Here is a 24,250-nt window from a genome sequence, read left to right as displayed (position 1 = left end):
GCCATCCCCAAACTGTTCCCACAATGTTTGGAGAAAGGAATTGTCCAACATCTCTTGGTATGCTGAAGCATTCAGCGTTCCTTTCACTGGAACTAAGGGGCCAAGCCCAGCTCCTGAAAAACAACCCCACATTTTAATCCCCCATCCACCAAACTTTACATGTGGCACAATGCAGTCAGACAAGTACTGTTGTCCTGGCAACCGCTCACTCTAGAGAACGCGTCTCCACTGCTCTAGTGTCTAGTGTGGCATGCTTTACACCACTGCATCATAAAGTTTGCGACCTGTGCGCACTATACTGTGCCCTATAGCACTATAGTGCGCAGAGGTCACCAACTTTTTGGTCAATCAGAGTCAATCACTACAGACCTCCGAACTTTATGTGGCCTTCAGATTAGCTCAAGAACAGTGCGTAGAGATCTTCATGGAATGGGTTTCCATGGCTGAGCAGCTGCATAGCCAAGCCATACATCAGCAAGTGCAATGCAAAGCATTGGATGCAGCAGTGCCACTGGACTCTAGAGCAGTGGAGATGTGTTCTCTGGAGTGACGAATCACGCTTCTCTGTCTGGAAATTGATGGACGAGTCTGCCAGGAGAAACGTACTTCTCTGACTGCAGTGTGCCAAATGTTAAATTTGGTGGAGGGGGGACTTGTCACTTAAGTTCATATGCGAGTCAAGGCAGGTGAGCGAATACTTTTGGCAATAAAGTGTATGTGTCCCTGACACGGGAGTAAGAAAAAATGACACTTAACTTGGTCCTCTCCAGGTTCCCCCCATGGTCCAAACACATGCAGGATGGGGAAGATTGCCCATAGGTGTGAATGAGAGTGTGTGTGGTTCTCTGTTTCTATGTGGCTGCCCTGTATACTCAATGTTTATGAAGTGAACTTTTATCTGTTCCCCCAGTCACTTTTGCTCAGCTGAATAACATGTTGGCATCAAAACAGCAAATCATTCTCTTCTGTGTAGGGAGATGGTTGAGGACATTGAGGACTTGAGGCGAGCAGTCAAACAGGAAGCTACAGAACTTGCAGTGCAGTTGAATGAGTTGGCTCATCACTATGACGACAGCTTGAAGATGGTAAGACATGGTGGTAAGACAGTCACACTCATAATTGTCTGCCGGAGATCTGCCTTAACCACACACTGATTCATTATTGGTGGCCTGCCACCATATCATATTGATTTTCTGTTTTTCGATGTACCTGTTTGGATCCTGGGGCCGTTTGCAGAGATGTCAACAAATACACAGCTCTTGCTGAACAAAAGTGAAGTGCAGTGAGGGATGTCACCAGGATACATCAGTACCAAGTCCATACCAAAATGACGCTACTCCTTTTTCTACATTACGCAGGTACCATACTATTGGGACCATCAGGAATACAAACTAATGGTGTGTCCCAGACTCCATTCAGAAAACAAGCATTTTAAAAGTCATAAGCCTGTAAATGCTTAGTCGGGTGGAAGTCTCTGATAAGGCAGGAACTCAAGATATGTTGAGCAGGTACCCAGGATCTCTCTTCAGGCCATAACCCTCCCAGTCAACCAGATACTGGAGCCCCCTCCCGCGACGACTGGAATTAATGAGATGGCATACAGAATAGGTGAGGCCCCCGTTGATGAAGCAAGGGGGTGGGGAGTTGGAGAGGTGGGGACTAGTCAGCTTTCTTGGACCGACTTGATCTTGGCGACGTGTAAAGTGGGGTGGACCCCCACGGACTGGGGCAGCTTGAGACTCACTCCCACAGGATTTATGATTTTCTCAATGGTGAATGGGCCGATGAATTGAGGCGCAAGCTTCTTGGAAGTGACCCGTAGAGGAAGGTCTTGGGTGGACAACCACGCCCTCTGTGGGGCCATCTTGCTGAACCGGTCTAAAATGGTGAGGAAGGTTGTGTTGCCTTCTGATGGGGGGAGGCGGGATGCAGTATGGGGCGAGGGGGGGGGATGGTTCAGGAAGCCAGCAGGACCCTGGTGTAATGGCTTGTGCTGGTTGCGGGCCGGGCAGTAGTTGACAAACTCCCAAGTGTCCTCTTCCAGGGTGGCCCACCAGAACTGCTGTAGGGGTACAGCCCGGGTTATTTGGATCCCTGGGCAAGCTTGGAGGCACAGACCCATTGGAGCACATCTGACCTTAGAGCTGGAGTGACACAGATGGTCAGGGGGACAAGGACCGGAGGTCCCCCACCAGGGTTGACCCCTGGTGGGGGACCTCACTCTCCTTCTCCCAGATCAGGTTGGCAACCATGCAGGGGGTAAGAATGATAGGGTTGGGTCCAAGGCATTGGGTTTGACTTTGCGGAACCCAGGACAGTAGGACAGAGCCGTAATGAAGAGTGAGTTCTCAAGGATGCACTGCAAGATGGATATGGATGTGCTCCTCTCGTGAAGATGAGGATGTCGTCGAAGTACACAAACACATGAGCAACAGGAGTGTTTGTGAGGCCAAACGGTATATACTCATAATTTTCAGTGAGGTGTTGAAGGCAGTCTTCCACTCATCACCGTCCCCGATATGCACCAGATGGTAGGCGTTGCAGAGGTCAAGCTTAGTAAAGATGGTGACCCCCTTGAGCAGCTCAAAGACAGAGGAGATGAGTGAAAAGGATAGCAGTTCTTCACAGTTATGTTGTTAAGAACCCGATCATCAATGCAGGGCCTCAGAGTCTTGTCCTTCTTTGCTACAAGAAGAAAAAGCCTGCTTCAGGGAGGAGGAAGGGCAGATCAGAATCAGAATCAGGTTTATTGCCAAAGTAAGTTTTCACTTGCAAGGAATTTGTCTTGGTTGTGTATGGTGCATACAATAAACATGTAATAAAAAAGAGAAAAAGTACTGGAATAGAAATTTACACAAAAAAATATATAAGAGACACTATAACATATAACATAAACAAGTATGTACAATATAACTGTTTTGAGGCAGTGCAGTTTGTGCAGGGAGTGCAAAAAATAACAAAACTGGATGTGCAAATAACAAAACTGGATGTGCAAGTTCACAGTATATATACAATATATAAAGAGATGATGATATGTGCAATGATCAGGGATAATAGTCCAGGATGTGTGTTAGTGTAACATGTAGTTACTGGGTGGGGGGTTAGAGTCTGTCAGTGGGGGTCCCGAACCTTGTTGATGAGGCCCACTGCAGTTGGGAAGAAGCTGTTCTTGTGGCGTGAGGTTTTGGTCCTGATGGACCTCAGCCTCCTGCCAGAGGGGAGTGGTTCAAAAAGTTTGTGACCAGGGTGGGAGGGATCGGCCACTATCTTTCCTGCCCGCCTCAGGGTCCTGGAGGTGTACAGGTCCTGGAGGGACGGCAGATTGCAGCCAATCACCTTCTCCGCAGAGCGGATGATATGCTGCAGTCTGCCCTTGTCCTTGGTGGTGGCAGCAGCGTACCAGATGGTGATGGAGGAGGTGAGGATGGACTCAATGATGGCAGTGTAGAATTGCACCATCATTGTTCTTGGCAGGTTGAACTTCTTCAGCTGCCTCAGGAAGTCCATCCTCTGTTGTGCTTTTTTGGTGAGGGAGCTGGTGTTCAGCTCCCACTTGAGGTCCTGGGAGATGATGGAGCCCAGGAAGTGGAAGGACTCAACAGTGTTGACTGGGGAGTCAGCCAGGGTGATGGGGGCGGGTGGGGCTGCGTTCTTCCTGAAATCCACAACCATCTCCACTGTCTTCAGAGCATTTAGCTACAGGTTGTTCTGGCTGCACCTGTAGGCGGACTCATCCCCACCAGAGATGAATCCAATGAGGGTGGTGTCGTCTGCGAACTTCAGGAGCTTGACGGACTGATGACTGGAGGTGCAGCTGTTGGTGTACAGGGAGAAGAGCAGAGGGGAAAGAACGCAGCCTTGAGGAGAACCGGTACTGATGGTCCAAGAGTCAGAGACGTGTTTCCCCAGTTTCACGTGCTGCTTCCTGTCAGACAGGAAGTCTGTGATCCACCTGCAGGTGGAGTCAGGCACGTGCAGCTGGGAGAGCTTGTCCTGTAGCAGAGCCGGGATGATAGTGTTGAAGGCAGAGCTGAAGTCCACAAACAGGATCCTGGCGTAGGTTCCTGAGGAGTCCAGGTGCTGGAGGATGGAATGAAGGGCCATGTTGACTGCATCATCTACAGATCTGTTGACTCTGTAGGCGAACTGCAGGGGGTTCAGGAGTGGGTCAGTGAGGGTTTTGAGATGAGACAGCACAAGGCGCTCAAAGGACTTCATAACCACAGAGGTCAGAGCGACGGGTCTGTAGTCATTCAGTCCTTCGATCCTTGTTTTTTTGGGGATGGGGATGATGGTGGAGGTCTTGAGGCAGGCTGGTACGTGGCATGTCTCAAGTGAGGTATTAAAGATGTCAGTGAACACCGGAGACAGCTGATCAGCACAGTGCTTCAGGGTGGAAGGAGAGACAGAGTCGGGTCCGGCTGCTTTGCGGGGGTTCTGACTTTTAAACAGCAGTTTGACATCTCTTTCCAGCAGCTAACAAGTCACCAATGTAGGTCTCCACAGTCTCTCTCTCAGGGGCGGACAGGGAGTAAAGGCGTCCCTTGGGGGGCGTGCTGGGCTGTAGGTCAATAGCACAGTCATGGAGGAGGCTTTAGCCTTACTAAAAACCTCTCTGAAGTTGTGATATTCAGGGGGGATCCCTGACACAACAGGACTAGGTGAGGACGGGTGCAGAAGCGTGGTTGTTTGCTTCAGGCAGACTTCGTCCATTCGATGTGGGAATTGTGGCAGCCAAGGGAACCCCAGGATGACAGGAATGCAAGAAGATTGCAATGGGCCAAACCGGCCCATTGCCCGCTAACATGCGAGTCCCTCATCGATCATGACAGTGTCTGACCCAGAGTTGATGAATGTGGAGAGAGGGTGTAAAACGTCACGCAGGAGGAGCTTTACATGGAACAGAGGTCGTCAGTTGGAGGAAGGCAGTGTGCGAGTATGGCTCACCAGAACCTCCCGCATGGGTTAATGCCCCCCAGGCTGTGATCCTGCCGAGGTGGTGGAGATGGCGGCTGGTGGAACTTGTTGTAGATGTCTCAGTGCCCATCTCTTTTCCCATCTCCTAGCCTGTATACCAGGGCTATTCGATGAGTTTTGAATGAGGGCCGGTTGATAGGAATGATCCAAATTGAGGGACCAGAAAAATATGGCTTGAAAATGATGAGCATCACATTAATACAGATACTGTAAAACACATATGAGTCGTCTTTATGGGGTTAGGGTTAGGGTTAACCCTCCACCAGGTTAGGGCCCTAACCCTAACCCTTTATTTTATCAAGTGAAAAATAAGTTACAGGTTTACTCAAATTTCAACAGATTAACAGTTCATAAAAATTAGGGGTGTGAATCTTTGGCTTCACTTAGATTTTTTTTTAACAATTCGATTTGATTCTGTAAGCCACGATTTGATTCAGTAACTTGTAACCAAATTCTATATCCATGAAATAAACATGCAATAATGCGAGTGAGACTATCTGTGTTCTTCTGAAAGGTGAAATAATAAACAGACCACAGAATTACTTATTTAACATTTATTCTGTAAAAAAGTGATCCTGCATAATATTTTATGCGGAATACAAAAATGTAATGCTGAGTTATTTTGAACATCTTTCAATAGACTACATGCTGGCAGGGGAGAGAGTGTCTTAAACGTATTATATATATATATAACGTATATCTAAAACATTAATCATAAGTAAGGATCACGATTCATCCGATTAAACACATTTATATCGATTATTGGTGAAGCCAAAACAATTCATTCTATTTATTTATTTTAGCAGATTGATTTAGTTGAATCGATAGGACTGACAATCGATTCATCGATTAATCGAATGAATCGTTACAGCTCTAATAAAAATACAGGTAGAAATAGGTTAACTCCAGTTCCGAGTTCCACAGCTTATCAAAAAACAATCCTTATTCAATTAAAATAGGCTTCCTCTAAGTGTTAACTAAGAGCGCACTCACACCAGGGCCATTCAATCTGTACCATACCTCTGCACAATTGCCCCCCCACAGGAGGTCCCCGTCGCTTTGCACTCACATGCCCAATTGCCTGTAGTATACTGTATATGTCATCACTTCATAATACAGCACACGCAAGAGAGAACAACACAGAGAACATGACTGAAACTTTTCTGACAAGTCCATCTGCAAATATTTCGAGTAAATACTTGACCTGCATCAGCACATGCGAGCGGATCTGAGCAAGCAGGCAGCGCGAGTGGAGCTGATTTTGGACGGAGACACACAGTGGCATTTTTATTATAAAAATACTGGTCCGTTTCTGCTCAAAATACAGTGTTTTCAGTGTCAACTTTCCACGCGGTGAGGATCGTTGTGACTTGCTGCACGGAGATGAGAGGGGCCGCCAATTGAATAGCCCTGTTGTATACAGAGGTCCACTCAAATTGCTTCCCCGACCAACTCGTCCATTGTGGTCATGAGATCACACCAGCTTGTCTTTAATGTAGTTTGTGGTGCAGGCAGCAGTCCGTTTCTCCCTGTCAGGGACCAAGCAGTGAGGCAAAAGGGACACAGCAAAATGTAGAAAAGGTGGGTTTTTTATTTACCCAGACAAATGCAAAAACATTATAAACCAGCAGCTGATACCTAGGTCTATAAAAGAGATCAATGTAACATAACTTTACTCAAACAAACATCCACTAAACAGGGTGCTGAACTGAACAAAACTGACAAAACTCCCATAACTACACACGAGGGAACTTATATAGTGGTTTGGCCAAACCAAATTATGGAATGGAAAAACTTCTGGGTACAGTGATGGCCCAGCCGGGAAGCAGGGCCACACATGGCCACAGGAGGGCCACAGAAGTAGACAAAGGCAGCCAAGGGGTGTGGTGTTAGGTGGGAGGTACTACCCCAAAACTGTGTCCTATGGACTCCGCCCCACTCAGGTGTCTCAGCTTACCCCTCACAGGTGTGCTGAGTTAACCTGGTAATGCTGAAGCCTTTATATACTCCCCAGGAAAAGCCCAAGGTTGGCCTGGCTGAAGGAGCGGGTGGAGACGTCACCCACGTAACGCCAGTCTCCTGAAAGGAACAGACGGAGCCGTGGAGGCAGCCGCAAGGCTGGTGAAGATTTGAGTTGCCTTTTTCCCTCCTCCCCTTTCCCCGCACCTTTTAAATAAAAAAGTTGGTTTCACCACAACCTCTGTTTCTGTTATAACGAGCATATGACGGTTCCTCCTTTCCTCCTCTAAACTGGGCCAACAATATCCATCCCAAGGCGCACAAATAGGGTGCCAATGATAGGTAGCATTTGGAGTGGTGCTCTAGAGGGAGTTTTAGCAGATGACATTTGGCACTGAGGGCAACTCCAACTGCAAAATTGAGCGACCTCTGCGCAAGCCAGGCCAGTGAAAATTAAATGATGCGAGCTGTGTTTTTATGCTTACCAAAGAGGCCAGCCCAGGGAACGGAGTGGCCCAAGGTGAGAATAGTGTCTTGAGCTGCTTGGGGTACCACTAGCTGCAACACTGACCCCTGTTGATGGTAGAGTTTGTCATTTTGCAGAATATACTCTGTATATCTGTGTTGAAATCCAGCTGAGTTCCTGACAGCTTCTCCTTAACATAAGGACGTGGCACAAAACACATTTGAGTCATTTTAGCGGTATTCTTAGGGCACATGGGTTTTGGATGTCCTTCTATTCCACAGAGATAACAAATTGGCTTTCTACCTTTAGTGGTCTTTAGTGGTCTGCCATTGCTGAATGCGATTCATGCTCCCGGATCCAGACCTTGAGCTCAGGGGACAGCATTCTCAAGTATTGCTCTAATATGATCATTTCACCAATTTCTTGGCTGGTTTTAGCTTTTGGCTGAATCCACTTCCCATAAAGCTCCTTGAGCCTCACATATAACTCCTAAGGACTTTGCTTCCTGCCACTGACATGCTACAGCAATGCATTCAAATGTGATGAGAAAATGTTCAATGTAATCATTGTCAGTAAATGTTTCCAATCTGGGCTCATAATGTGTGCGAAACTGCTGAGGGCCCCAGCGAATAAGCCGTGAGGGCAATGGGCTCCACTTGTTCCTGAAGATTGAGTGTGGCGGATGGTAAAACCTCTAAATCTGAGGGATCAGAGTCTGCTGACTCAGGGTCTGGTATTGCGGATGTTCGGGCCTGAACTTCTAACTGCAGTAGCAGGAACTGGTGTGGAAGTGCTCTGAACCGCTTTTCTGGTCATGAAGTTACCTCCTCTTGCCTTGCCTCATGGGCCTCCTGCTGCCCCATGTGAGCTTGAAGAATGCTCATATAGGGAATAATGGCTCCTGACCATCACCCTCCGTGCTTTTTTTTTTTTTTTTAGGGGGGGCGGCAATAAAGTAAAAAGACAAAAAAAAAAAACTGATTTGAAAAAAAAAAAAAAAGTCCTACACTGAAAAGTCCCACCACTGCCACAAGGCACACAAGGGATAACCAAAATGGGCTGCACGGTGGAATAGTGGGTAGTCACACTCCCACTCAGCGGTTCCCTAGCGGCAAGCTCTCCCCATCAGGTGGCATATTACAAAGGCCACCTTCGTGTCTTCGGATGCAATAATGTGGGGTTGCAGGCGGAACAGCAGTGAGCAATTGGTGAGGAACAGGTTACAGTTCTCAGGTTCCCCAGCATAGCATTCAGGAATCCCCACTTGGTGTTCAGGAGTGTACTTTGGTGGAAAGGGTGCTGTAGCTGGGGCAGGAGGCTGGGCAGCTAGCTGGTGCATGTCAGTGGTTATCTGCTGCATCTGGTGCCCCTTTTCCACCAACGCGAACCTAGTTCAAGAACCGGGCCGGTGCCCGTGCTGGTTCGCAATTGGTTCAACTTGCGAACCTTCTGAGAACCTGTTTGCGTTTCCACTGGCTAGAGAGCCCAGAGAGCCACGTCATTACATCACTGTATACGTCTGAGGTTTCCCCGCAGCGCTAATTTCAAGCATAGCAGACATGTCTATTCAGAAAAAGTGTTTATTATGGCAAATAATACAATAACAATAAAAAACACAAAATACTAAAATCACAACATTTGTGTAGAACAGTGTGTGATCAATAGATCAGAGTGTTTGATGTTTAGTCATCTGCAGGTTGGACTCCGATATCGCCGATGTTCGACAGCTCTACAAACACAAACCAGAGAACAGCGGTTTAATCACAAACGTGTCCACGACGCTGCGAACACAGATGTTATGTTACGTTGGTAGTTGGTAACGTTTAGTGAGCCAACGGCAGTCAGAAAGTGGCATGCTAACGTTGTTGTTAGCAATATCACGCTAGCTGGCTAGCTAGCCGGTCAGCTTACATTACCCGAGGAAGCATAGCCACTAGTTGCTGCTGTTACACACGTAATCACTAGCTTGGTAAACCAAACAGAAATGTATCGTTGGTTTGCAACAAGGTGAAACATTATAAAAATGAAACTTACCGGGAACAGTAACGTTAGTAAAACTCAGCAGCGGAGTATTTTACCCCGTTGCCTCGAGCGTTAACCCCGCCTCCAGCCCCTAACGTAAGCAAGACCTTCTTCTGCGGCCGGTTCCAGCCCAGCAAGGAGTTGGGGCCGCTCGGGAACCAGTTTTCCTGGCCGAGAGACGGCTCTTTGTCTGTGGAAACAGGAAGAACTGATTCGCGATTGGGCAACGGCTCCGAACCGGCCCTCAAAATGCCTCGGTGGAAAAGGGAGGCCAGTGTGGTGGCCCTGAGCTTTAGCCACTGCTGACTTTCTTGCTTCGGCGGCTGTGGCAGCCCTCATCGCTTCATGCTGTTGGAGGACACCCTCAATCCTATCATGCAATCCTGTGGAATTCTGGATGAGGCTGGGTCCATTTCTGGGCAGATTGTACTGACACCAGTTTGTGTTGGACCCAAGAGCAGTTCAACAAAGCTCCTCCGAGGAATATGGCTACTGCCAGGCAGCCGTGTGAGCCGGCAGACAGAAACCAGGAAACACACGGCAGGAATCTTTGTCAGGAACAGGAGTGATGAGGAGGGATGGTCGGTACGAAGCAGGGTTCGAACCGGGAGATCTGTCCATGGTTAAATGCTGTAAGGTCTGGCATGAAGCAAAAAACAATCTGGCAAAGAGTGAGTGAGTGAGTGCAGCTTTAATGCAGGGTTGATTGATGAGCTGCAGCTGGTGGACTGAGTTGGCCTGATGAGGTGGGCATGGCTAGCTGGGCAGGAAGCAGGTAGAGGAAGAGCAGACTGTGACGGATAAAGCTTTCAAAGATCACCATGACCTGGGTGTGCAGGTGGTTGAGTGGTTAGAGCCCATGCCATGTTCGCATGTCACATCCCCCTCTCTCTCCCAAGTTTCGTGTCTGTCTACTGCTAAATAAGAGGCTTCTATGCCAGGAACAATCTTTAAAAAAAGATCACCATGACTTGGATGACTAGATATTGTTACAGATGTTGCTATTTGTTGTGGTACAGCAAGAAAGGCAATAAATACCAATCTTTTAAATGGAACTGTCCCTAAAGTATAAGTATTGTATACACTTGTATAAACAATAAATAAATTATGATATGAATATACTTTTACTTTTTTTTATCCAATTACAACATGGTTAAGGGACCTGCATTAGTAGTTTTTATATTTATACGTCTTTTCAGCCACTCAAAGCACTTTACATTACATGTCAAAATTCACCCATTCATTTACACATTCCCACCGAATGACCGATCTTCCGATTGGAGGATGACTCACTCTACCTCTGAGCCACAGCCGCCACAAGAGAGGGATCAGAATGTACATTCATCGCAGTACTTGTATCATCCAGCATCATAGCACCCATTTCTTTTCAATCTGTGCCACCAATAACTGCATGAGAACTACTTAATAAAAATGTACAGTGTTTTTTAGAATAAATACAGTATCAGAGAACATGCACATCTCTGTGTTCCCCTCAGGTCCTGGCTCATGTTTTTTACTTTTAAATCTCTTAATGTCTCTAATTTTATTCACTTTTAAACTTGGGGCCTGGCATATTTTGTTCATAATGTTATTTATCATGTTTTTCAACTCGTTTTACACTGTAGGAAAAAAATTACAATTGACTGTACGTTACAGAGACAGTGTATTCGCGAATTATTTTCTGTCTAACTACTATATTTTCTGCCCTGTATAAGTGGTGTTCTTTATTACTATTTCTTTTGTGTTTAACTATGTGCATTTCTGATTATAATTATAAACTTTGTTTTTGGGTAGGATATGCACAGACTGTTGGATGAGCAGCATTTGCTCTGCTCTCAGATCAGAGTCTCACTGCCTGAACCTGATCCCCGATTATCGAGGTCCAGACCCAAAAGAACTGTATCCACTCAGTGCTGTCTGCTGATGCCTTCAGCTGAGGTCTCCTCCTTGAGGCCCCTCAGCCAGTCTCCTCCTGGATTACAGTGCATCTGTGAAGGTCTGGGACATCCTCCCATGGCGACAGACAAGCTGGACATGATGGGCTTCCTCCACAGAGTAAGAACAGCACAGTATTATAATATTAGAGCTGTCAAAATTAATGTGTGAACGCAACGTGTAAAGTTTTTTATTCATCTTAAGGCATGAAGACCGAAGTATATATATTTTTCAATCCATATTAATCATTATATCCATTCATTGTCAGCCGTGCAATGCCTTCGAGTCGCGGAGATTTCGGCTAGCCGCTGCCTCCCGCTAGCTCTCGAAAATCTTTTAAGCTGACCATTGTTGATCTAAAATAAAGACAGATTCAGCAACTGCATAGCTTATTTCTCACATAAAATGTTTTCAGAAACACATTTCAATGAACTATTGTCGTAAAATAAGAGAACGTTTCCAAACGAGCCACCATGTTGGTGGGTTTGAAATCCAGGAGCAGACAGGACAGCTGTGAAAGTGATCGTCCAATCAGGTGCAGCCATGAAGTGTGCACATGATTGTATGAAGGAGAGCGCCTGTCAATCATCCTTCTAGTGGCAGCCCACCGAGCGTGCAATACTGACTGGCAAGCGGTAAAAATTGTTTACCGTAATATGGCAGCTGCGGAGCACCTAGTATTTTATAAGTTCAAATAGACACAAAATCTCGTTTTTATTCATTCTACTGGTAGTTCATTTTGCTCAAATAGAAATAGGGGCCTGTCTCTAATTCTGGCCTCCTTCCAATAAAGGCCTAGGCCGCGCTACACTTGAGTAAATAAAGGCCCGGGCCTATATTAGAGGATATACGGTAATTACATGTCTACTCAGTTGGACAACATGTGTTTTTGTATTAACTTGTATTTAAAAAACAAATGAATAAAATTATGTAATGCAGTGTGTTGAAATGTGAAATGTTCAAAATCAGAACTATCTGTTTCATTCACCAGGTATATACACCACTGGCATATAATTGGAATTTTAGAGGCTCTGAACTGAGGATAATATGTCACTAGTAACAAGACTCTGAACTGAGAGTGGTGTGTCACTAATAGCAATACTTTGATCCTTACACTATCTTGACTAGAGGTGGCATGCATCATGTATTTCACAGAAGGGTCCCGGGTCCTTCTGTGTGGAGTTTGCATGTTCTCCCCGTGTAAGCGTGGGTTCTCTCTGGGTTCTCCGGCTTCCTCCCACAGTCCAAAGACATGCAGGATGGGGATAGGTTAATTGGGGACTCTAAATTGCCCATAGGTGTGAATGTGAGTGTGAATGGTTGTCTGTCTCTATATGTTAGCCCTGTGATAGACTGGCGACCTGTCCAGGGTGTACCCTGCCTTTGCCCAATGACAGCTGGGAGTGGCTCCAGCCCCCCCCGTGACCCTGAATACAGGATAAGCGGTAGACAATGGATGGATGGATGGATTGGCAAAGCACCCTGGGCACAAAGCCACAAGACACTGCATGCAGATGTAGTTATTACTTTGTGTGCAAGCAGCAGTATGGCATCTTTTATTATTTATTATTATGGCATTTTTTGCCTCTGTGAGCTAGGGCTAGTGTTGCTTTCGATAACGAATATTATGATGAAATATCGTCGTCAACGAACCTTTATCACGTGAGGTAAAAGAGACAAGACACAACAAAAATGCTGGTCATGTGACGATAACGATAATTAAATATATAATACAATATTGTAGACGAATAAAAACGAGACTGAATGTGGTTTACAAAATAAAAACTATGCTAAAATGCGTCATTTTCGTTGACCAAACGAGGCGAGACGAAATGTTGTAACGTTGTTTCGTCTCGTTAAGTCGCGTTATTATCCGTCTGCTCGTTCGAAACGTGAACTGCTCCTTGCCTGGAAAGCAGACAAGTCAGCAGAGCAGCAGGAGGCGGAGCCTAAACGCTGCGCTCCAGTCAGACAGTTTCCAAGATTCGAAGTTTCGAAGATTTGACAGGAAGTCATAGAAAAAGTTACATCCTGTTAGACGTGATCTGTAGGCTATTTTTAGTTTGCGACCTCATTCGCGTTTATTTATATTTGTTCATAAATATCTGTGGAAATCAGAATCACAATACTTTAGTAATCCCTCGGGAAGAGAAAGAGAAGAAAGAGTCAAATAAGTATAAATATATAAAGTATAAAATAATGCCAATAAATATTAGTAATATTTATTGGCATTATTTTTTGACAGTTATACTGTATTAAATGTGTATCTGGGTAGTGTTGCTTTCGTTCATGAAAATTATGACTTAATATCGTCGTCAACAAACATTTATCCTTTATATGAGGAAAAAAAGACGAGATGCGAAAATGCTGGTCATGTGATGATAACATTTTTGGTTAGTAAAATAATATGTTGTAAATTCAAATCAGAGCGTCTTCTGTGTCTGGAATGGATGTATTCTTGAGTATATAAGGTAACAATAATATAATAATAAGATAACCATGTTTGAATTTGAAATGGATTTGGCTAAATACAATCTTTGACTAAAACTAGACTAGAATGTCATCAGTTTTCCTCGACTAAAACTAGACTAAAGTGTCATCAGTTTTCGCCGACTAAAACTAGACTAAAATAGTCATGGATAATTCTGACTAAAATAAAACTAAAATGCTCAGACTTTTAGTCGACTGAAACTTGACCAGACTAAAAATAGGATGAACATGACTAAAACTGATAATAACTAAAATGATAGGTTGAGACAAAGACTAAAAGTAAAACAGGCCGCCAAAAACAACACTAGCTGGGGCCAGTGGTTTCCAGGGCTGATTTGGATCTCAGGAGGTGACTGTTCTGTGCTTCACCAGAGGTGGGGTGGCACTGGGTTTTCCTCTCGCCCGTGTCTTCATGGATCCTGCATTTATGAGTGCACGAGCTGTAGATGCCTTGAAGTGCAGAAGATGCTTCTGTTCCAACCCAGACATTCTGTAGAGGTGCCAGACATTCACAGCGGCCACGTCAAGGAAGTGAAAGAACACTCAGATGTACCACCGTTTGTTTCTGCATCAGAACTGCTCCTCCCATATGCTGATTGTACAGCTTCAGAAAAAATGGCCTTGGGATGTTGAGCATCTTCTTTTAGTTTTTTTGCTCCATCACTGGGCCATCAATCTGCCCATATCTCCCCCCAGCTGGACCTTGATACACTTTAAACCTGTACGTGTATCCAGAAGATCCGGTTCTCACCCACACTTTCACACTCCAGGGTTTGGGCTTTTTGGGGACATACTGCTTGACAGACGGGCCCTTGTAGGGAATCATCTGTTCATCTATTGATTGAAATTCTTCAGGATCGACTGCAGAACAGAACGTTTCTTTGAATGCATCCAACACTGGTCTGACTTTCAAGAACATATCTGCATTTTTGGGGTCATGTGAGAAGTTATCAACAAAGTGAATGTAGCTCATAATTCGCTTATATCTGTAAACTGGTATTGTATCTGCACATCAATACGAAGTTCTGCAGGAGGCAACTGTCCCTCAAACGTTGTCTTTAGTTTTTCACACATTTCTGGTGTTTTTTTTAAGATTTTCACTTGAGCTCTGTTAGGTGGCACATTCTCAGACTCACCATAACTTTCATGTTCAGTTCCTTCAACCTCATTTCCCTCAGCATCCTGTCCAGAGTGTCCAGACAGCTCCACTGTCACTACTGCTAGTATTTGCTAATCCTTCCTGTTCTGGCAGCCATTCCTCCTCACTGCTGCCATCATCATTCTCCTCACTTGACTGTGGAAATTCCTCCACTATCCTGTAAGCTATATCTTGTAAAATATAAAGATATACAAAATCTTCAAATCACATTCTAAAAACATAAACATAAAAAGCTGATTTACAGACAAAATAATTTACTGGGGATGAAGTATTTATTAGGGATGAGCGAGTACAGCATTATCTGTATCTGTATCTGTATCTGTTAACCATATGAATTATCTGTATCTGTATCTGTACTCGGAGTGGGCGGGGCCTAACCCGAAAGTGGGCGGGATTTAAGTTAAGAAAACTCTGACTGGTATTCTCTGTGTCACTCATTATTCTGTATCACTGATCATGAGAGAGGGAGGGGGGGGGGGGGGGCGTGTGTGTAGCTTAATATTATTTATACCACTACTAGCTTTATTTTATTTTTTATCCAATACAGCAAGAAAGTGTCAGACACTCAGTGCAAGAAGTAAAAAAAAAAAAAAAAAAAAAACCGTTAGAGCCAGTTGACGGTTAAAAAAAAAAAAAAACTCCCGACGGCAGAGAGAGAGAGGTGGAGGGAGAGAGAGAGAGAGAGAGTGTGTGTGTGTGTGTGTGTGTAGCTTGATTTCCAATATTTATACCACTACCAGCTTTATTTTTTCACGAAATACAGCAAGAAAGTGTTAGAGCCAGGCAGCCAGATGACGGTTAAAAAAAGAAAAAGAAAAATCTCCGACAGGCAGAGACGCAACGCGAGTCGGCACCACATCTGAACGAAGTACCAGAACTCTACTAGTTCATAAGTAAGTACCAACCTAAGTAATAACAAACCTGAAGCTGAAGAAAGAAACCCTAAACATTAACGGAAAACGACCCGCGAACCTGAGTGACTGAGGGAGAGACAGAGAGCTGTTCTGTGTGTGAGTGATCAGAGCGGACACAACAACACGTCTGCGAGTGTGTAGGGGAGGGGCTTTAGCATATCACAGGACGCAGACACAGTCAGCTACCCAATGAGGATTTTTATTTAATCCGAGCACAGATATTGACTCGTATTACTCGTATAATACTCGTACTCGGCAAAAGTGCTTTATCCGTACCGGATACTCGTTTCAGCCGAGTATCCGGCTCAACTCTAGTATTTATGGTAATGAATGGAACCTGGGACCCTGTCAGAGCGCTTTGAGTGTCTTGAAAAGCGCCATACAAATCCAATCCATTATTATTATTATATTGTAGAGGGCCACAGCAGTGATGTTGGGGGTGCAGGATAGTTGGTCATCGAGGATGATCGGAGGAAAGAGAGGAACAGCTGAGTGTCATCTGCGTAACAATGGTAGGAGAATCCATGTGATGTGATTACAGAGCCTAGTGTATAGTAACAGAAGCGGTCCTAGTATTGAGCCTTGAGGGACACCCGTTTCTGGAGAACAGGGTTTGGACATAGAGCGAGAAAGGGGTCATTCCGTGTCATTTCATCAAATTTCTGAAAACCTTCCCACCTAGGTTCCCACAACCCAAGTCATCGAGGGACTCAATTGTAAGGCACGTCCGCATGACGTCCCATGTGGTTTCCCGGAGCCACTATTACAGACATAACAGGGAAAATACCCAAACCTACATCGCCAGGCAACAGTCCGAACTTTTAAAACGAGACTTCTCCCACCTTTTTAACACCGTCACACAGGTGGCTGTTTTTATCTCCGGACCCACCCCCACCTGCGGCAGAGGGATAGGCAGCTTCAGCAGACTGCTCAGCCTCAACACCTGGCTCTCCTCTGCCTGCAACTCACACAAAGTTGGCTTTGTAAATAACTTTGATGTTTTCTGGGAAAGGCGACATCTTTTTGGGTCGGACGGACTTCATCTAAATAGAGCAGGTGCCTGCATGCTGTCAGCCAACCTGGCACACGGCGTACAGCATGCTATTTTCCCCAACCCCTCACCAGCTGCTCTGTACACCACTAATTGACGTCCCCCAGGTCCTTACTCCCATTCATTCAGCTCCACCTCTGACCACCATACCCACAACACCAGACTTGGACCTTATATTCTCACCAACATTTCACCCATCCCCGTAATCATTACACTCCTTCAGCACATCAGACACTGCCACACCCACTCTGTGAACTATAATAACCTCAGACAGCTCACAGAACAATCGACCTCTCCAGTCCACAAGCCACCTGTCACCATCGGCATGGCACTTTTTAATGTTCGCTCTCTTTTAAATAGAACTTTTTTAATGAACGATGTGATTTTAGATAATAAGTTAGACTGTCGTTTAACTGAGACATGGCTTGGCACTGACACACCCGCTGTTCTCACTGAAGCTTCCCCACCAAATTTAAATTTTTTATTTTCGACTAGAGAGGGTAGAAGAGGGGGCGGGACGGCATCCATCACTCATAACTCCCTAACCTCAAATAGAGTGTTTTTTAACAGTTACATGTGATTTGTGCATCATGCCTTTTCTTTTAGCAGCCCTCCAATTCTCTGCATTAATGTATACTCCCTCACTCTACTTCCTTTATCAGTGATTTTTTTTAACTATTATCAATTATCCACACCTCTCATAGCAGGATTTTAATAACTGGTGATTTTAATCTACGCGTTGATGTTACCTGGGACTGATATCCAGAGAGTTTACTGTGCATTTTTTAATATTACCAGTTTTAACCAAGGGGAGGCCCTGGTGAGAACAGTGAGGAAGCGTTATCTAACTTCCGAAGTGGCTGCAAATTTCATGGGGATTTTACAGAGCACTCCTGCTGAAATTTTACCTGCACCCTGTAACGTTATCGTTGATAATTTTAACAGTAGACTGATGTCAACTCTGGACTCAGTGGCTCCACTTTTAACAAAAACAATAAAAAAGAAAACCTACACCCCCATGGAGAAAAACAATGAAATCACAATGACATCAGATCCTGCCTTTTATCCCATCAAGTTTTATCTGTTAACAACTTAGATCCCAATGTTTTTAATAACTACTGACCTGTATCCAACTTACCGTTTTTCAGTCAAATTTGAGTTTTTTAACCAAGTTAATGACTTTTTAAACAGAAAAAACATATTGGAGAAACATCAGTCTGGTTTTAGGAGCTACCACTGTACCGAGACAGCACTTTTAAAGATTTTAAACAACATCAGATGGAATTTAGATAACAAAAAGCTCACAGTGTTGGTTCTACTGGATCTAAGCGCCGCTTTTGATACAGGAGACCATCACACTTTATTTAACAGACTCAGCCATCTGGTCGGCCTCTCTGGTACTGTCCTCAACTGGTTTTGTTCTAATCTCACAGACCGATGCTTTTATGTTAGTATGGATAAATGTTCCTCAGTAACCTATGAAAGTGAATGTGGGGTTCCCCAAGGGTCAATTTTAGGTCCACTTCTTTTTAATCTTTACATGCTTCGTCTTGGGGATGTCATCAGGAGACACGGCATCAGCTTCCACAGCTACGCTGATGATACACAACTGTACATGGCCGTGTCTCCTGACGACACAGGGCAAATTGATGCCCTTTGTAGACATCAAGTCATGGATGGCAGTGAATTTCCTACAGCTCAACCAGGACAAAACTGAGGTTTTAGTTATAGGTTCTGAAGGCCAGAGAGAGAAACTTTTACCAAAACTACAAGATCTTAAACCAACACAATCAGTTAAAAATCTGGGCGTGATTTTTGATTCTAAGCTGAATTTTATCCCACATATCAGAAATATGACAAAAATAGGTTTTTATCATCTTAAGAACATAGCCAGAGTCCGCCCGTTTATCTCCCAGGCCAGTACGGAGGTGCTAATGCATGCTTTTATTTCCTGTCGCCTAGATTATTGTAATGCCCTGCTCTCTGGTCTTTCCAAAAAGAGTATTCTAAATCTCCAATTATTACAAAAACTCAGCCGCACGCGTGCTGACGAGGACCAGAGGGCTGGAGCATTTGACCTCACACTCTCCCCCTCTCCACCAACTCACCGGGCCGGGAACCAACTTGACCTTGTCTTCACAAGATCCTGTGGCATCTCGGCACTCTCTGTTACCCCGCTCACCGTGTCCGACCACCACTTTGTGACTTTCTCCCTCCCCATGAAGCCCACCTCATCCCCCCCCTCTACGCCTCGAATGGTCACCAGCCGCCGCAACCTGAAATCCCTCACTCCCTCCGCTCTCTCCTCAACTGTTATCTCCTCGCTCCCATCCTCGGAACAGTTCTCCTTAATGCCTACTGAGGAAGCCTCCTCTATCCTGATGTCCTCACTCGCCTCTTCTTTGGACACTCTCTGTCCCCCAATCTCACGACCGGCGCGATCATCTCCCCCCCCTCCCTGGCTGTCTGAACCTCTGCGAACCAACAGATCATTGTTGCGAGCGTCAGAGAGAAAATGGAAGAAATCGGGACAGCACGAGGACCTTGCTCACTACCACCTCCTCCTCTCTGACTTCACCTCAACTGTTTGGGCAGCTAAATCTGCCTTCTACCTGGCAAAGATCAACTCTTCTGCCTCCAACCCCAGGAAACTCTTCTCCATGTTCTCTTCCCTCCTCACCCCTCCTACCCCTCTCCCTCCCTCCTCCCTTACTGCCGATGACTTTGCAACTTACTTTACCAAGAAAGTAAATGACATCAGCTCCTCATTTACGCCTATTCCCTCCCAGAAGACATCTCCCCCAACTCTCAACTCGGATGGTCTTACCAGCTTTAGCCCCCTCACCTCTGAAGACGTTCACGCACTTGTTACATCTAACCGTGCCACCACCTGCTCCCTTGACCCGATTCCCTCCTCTCTTCTCCAGGACATCTCACACGACATCTTGCCATTCCTCACCACCCTGATCAACTCCTCCCTCACCTCAGGTGTCATTCCAGCGGATTTTAAGACCGCTATCGTGAAGCCTCTCCTGAAAAAAACCCACCCTTGACGCTACTGACATCCAAAGCTACAGACCTGTATCTCTTCTTTCATTCCTCTCTAAAACCTTGGAACGTGCTGCCTACAACCAACTGTCATCCTATCTCTTGCGGAAGAACCTCCTAGACCCTAACCAATCAGGATTCAGGACTGCCCACTCCACTGAGACGGCCCTCCTCACGGTGACCGAGTCCCTGCGAGACGCCAAAACATCATCCAACTCCTCCGTTCTCATTCTCCTTGACCTATCTGCTGCATTTGACACAGTCAACCACCAAATTCTCCTCTCCACTCTGGCTGAACTTGGCATAACCGACTCTGCTCTCACCTGGTTTACATCATACCTGACAAACCGCACCTTTCAGGTCACATGGAATGGCTCTATGTCCAAACCCTGCTCTCTGGACACGGGTGTCCCTCAAGGCTCAGTATTAGGACCGCTTCTGTTCTCACTATCACTAGGTTCTGTTATCACATCGCATGGATTCTCCTACCATTGCAACGCTGATGACACCCAGCTGTTCCTCTCTTTTCCCCCGTCCTCTGACGCTCACATTGCAACTCGCATCTCGGACTGTCTGGCTGACATCTCTGTCTGGACAACTGCACATCACCTCAAGCTTAACCTGAATAAAACCGAACTCCTCTTCATCCCAGGGAAAGACTACCCTCGCATGGACCTGTCTGTCACTGTTGAGGGCATCACAGTATTTCCTTCCTCAACTGCGAGGAACCTGGGTGTAATCCTCGATGACCAACTATCCTGCACCCCCAACATCACTGCTGTGGCCCGATCCTGCAGATTTGCCCTCTACAATATCCGCAGGATTCGGACCTTCCTCACAAAGGATGCAACGCAGCTCTTGGTCCGAGCACTGGTCATCTCCCGCCTTGACTACTGCAACTCTCTCCTGGCCGGACTCCCCGCCTATGCGATTAAACCATTGCAGCGTATCCAGAACGCTGCAGCACGCCTTATCTTCAATCTACCCAAATTCTCCCACGTGACCCCCCTCCTCCGTGACCTCCACTGGCTCCCTGTTGCAGCACGCATCCAATTCAAGACGATGACACTGGCCTTCAGGGCCATCAATGGAACGGCACCTGCCTACCTTCAAACACTGGTCAAACCTCATGCCCCGAAGCGAGCACTCCGCTCCTCTACTTCAGCTGGCCGGCTGGTACCACCATCGCTGAAATCAAACAAATGTCGCTCAGCAAAGTCCAGACTCTTCTCTGTTCTGGCGCCTCAGTGGTGGAACGAACTCCCGACCAATGTCAGGACAGCAGAGTCATTTGCCATCTTCCGAAAAAGGCTCAAGACTCACCTGTTCAGACTTCACCTCGACTCTACATAGCATGACCCACTAACACCCTCCCTCGACACCCCCCCCCCCTTAAAAAACCTTAACTATAGCACTCAGATCGTAGCACTGTTGCTCTTGAAGTACTACTTTACTCAGATGAGGACCTAACACTTGTTCTATTTTTAGCTCTTACTGCATCGGCAATGATACGTCGTGGTTTCTTTGTTTCCTTCTTTTGACAAATGTACTTATTGTAAGTCGCTTTGGACAAAAGCGTCTGCTAAATGACCTAAATGTAAAATGTAAATGAGCACATTACACCAGTTTTAGAGTCACTGCATTGGCTCCTCATCCGCTTCAGGATCGATTTTAAGGTTCTTTTACTGTTTTTTAAATGTCTTAATGGACTTGCACCCTCCTACTTATCTGAACTGCTTTTACCATATCAACCCTGACGGACCTTGAGGTCCTCCGGCACTGGCCTTTTATCGATACCAAAACCAAGAACTAAAACCCACGGTGAGGCATCATTTAGCCACTATGGCCCGCACCTGTGGAACAGCCTGCCGGAGAATCTCAGGTCTGCAGAGACTGTTGACATTTTTAAGGGCAGGTTAAAGACACACCTTTTTAATCAGGCTTTTAACTAATATTTTAAATTCTTATTCCATTCTTATGTGGTTCTATCGTATTTTATGTTGTTCCTTCTATCCTGTTTTTTAAGATCATATTAATCTTAAATAATTGTATTTGTTTTATTTACCTACCGTAGATGACCATTTAGTAGCCCGGGCGTTTAATATGCTAAATCGACTTGGAGCCCAGGCGTTTATAAGAACCAGGCGCGTATTTGCAACAGGCTACAATTTATTTTTGCAATGAGCAGCACCAGACCATCATGCAAAGAACAAGGAGCTCACCATAGCACCATAGCACCACTGGAACAAAACTACTTTTTCCCCCCGACGCATCTTTATTGACATCAGACAATAAATACAAAGACTGTCTTGTCTGTGTTACCGCGACACAGGGAGCTGATCAGAGCAGTGTTATGAATGATAACGGAAGGGGGGGTCGATCGCGGTAATTTCAACACTGTACATTAGCGCATTTATCTATATCCCTATATCCCTCAGTCTAGCGCGCCTGTGTTTGTGTGTCTGTGTGTGTGTGTGTGTGTGCGCGCGCCTGCATGCGAGAGAGAGAGAGAGCGCGAGAGGAGGGGCTGACTGACAGAAGAGGTGAGAGCCGGTGAAGTGCTGTTAAAAAAAAACTTTTGTTTTCTGTGCAAGACTATGGTAAACACTTAATCGCCCGGGCGTTTAATTGAACCGGCGTTTATTATGCCAAATGAGGTCGGACCCCGGCGGCTATTAGAGCACAGGCGCGTATTTGCACGCGGGCGATTATTTGGTCATCTACGGTATGTTACTATTTTATTTTATTTATTATCTTTTGTATTCTTATCCTTTTAACTGTTCACTCCATTTATTTATCTTTTGTCAAGGTTTTTATCCTATCTTATGTCTTTAGTTTTTAAAGTGATGGTTCGGAGTAAAATGCACCCTAGGGGCCCTAGTTTCGTAGACCAGGCGCAGTCAGCTTTCAGCGCACCTGCGCCGCGCCGACGGGGTGTGTCCGCCTGGATTTTGCAAGTTTCGTGCACCGCGCAGGCTCGCGCAGGCACACCTCCCGTCTCGCCCACCGGCGCAAGTGGGAAAGAGGGAGGAGAAGAAGGCGTGAGTGGGAGACGAGGAGGAGACGAGGCGTGGACTGGGATTAATACAGCCGATTCAGATCTTCACCAATCAAATGAGCTCCTCTCCTCACCTTTAATGCGTTAGGGGAGGTTCAGTGCAAGTTCCGTCACTTGACAACCCGATGACAGAAGCAGCGCCGCTGCTGTGCGCGCGTATCATAATAATAACAATGCCGATATTATAAAAAACAGGAGAGAGAGAGGGAGATGTTTTGGTCCGAGAGGCTGAGTTTCCGTTACGCGTGCCATCCGCCTTTGATCTGACGTCAGATGTGACGGGACAATCTATATAGATATACATTCAGATATACATGTGTTGATTCAATTAGTTGCATTAAATAGTGTTTGTTGTGATTGTTTATTGCATTTAAATGTGCCTGGAACTGTGGAAACCTGCCTGTGAGGTCTTGGTGACGTGTGCGGACTGCGCGCCGTCAGCCAAACTTCCGATCCGCCAGCTGTGATTCGCATTGAATGAATGGACTTCATTTACGCCTTGCGCCTTGCGCCGAAAGTAGACCAGCTTGGAGCTGGCGAGCTTTCAGCGCAGTCTCGGCGAGGCTTTTTGCCACGAAACTTCCGCTACGCCAAGCTGAATGTGTGACGCCTCCCCCTGCTGCGCCGCCACACCCATCTTGGCGCAGGCGATCCACCAAACTGCCAAACTGACCGTGCGCAAGGCTGCGCGGGTCGAAACTTGCATTACGCCGGCTCCGCCACCCTGCGCTGCGCTGCGCCACGAAACTAGGGCCCTAGGTAATCTCCACCATGACATCCAGCCAAACACCCCCTCGGAAGCATTTTTAGCAATGGTCAGCATTGGTCAAGATAGGGCGTTCAGCCGAATGGCTTAGTGATAGCGTATGTCGTAAATTTCCCCACTAATAATGCATGGAATGTTACCAAACTTCTGCAGTAGTACACATAGGGTCTGTGGTGTAGGTGAGTAGAAAAGAGGAGCCAGACGTACAGTGGATTAACTTTACTGAACTCTCAGTAGCAGGGTACATGTGCATCTCTTCAGACATTCTTTCTCAACTCCTTTTCTTCTTTACTCGTACACAGTCTTAATTCGCTATCACACTCCTACAGCGCCCTCACTGGCCATACAGTGTATTGTCTCCTTTACCGTTCCTGTCTGCATCTGTAAACACAACAACTCCCCTGT

General features: G+C 45.9%; 1 long non-coding RNA gene across 1 annotated transcript in view; it reads left to right on the top strand.

Annotated features, from left to right (window-relative positions):
- LOC311029005 overlaps window positions 1-1,085 on the top strand; it is a 37,801-nt gene extending 36,716 nt beyond the window's left edge. The window contains exon 3 of the long non-coding RNA XR_014598831.1: window positions 974-1,085. This is a non-coding gene — a long non-coding RNA (uncharacterized lncRNA). The remainder of the gene's footprint in view (window positions 1-973) is intronic.
- Window positions 1,086-24,250: the final 23,165 nt, after the last annotated feature.

The sequence above is a fragment of the Eutrigla gurnardus genome (assembly GCF_963514095.1).
Source record: "Eutrigla gurnardus genome assembly, chromosome: 18".
NCBI lineage: Eukaryota > Metazoa > Chordata > Actinopteri > Perciformes > Triglidae > Eutrigla > Eutrigla gurnardus.
The sequence above is the reverse complement of the archived record's forward strand: the minus strand, read 5'-3'. Positions and strand labels throughout refer to the sequence as shown.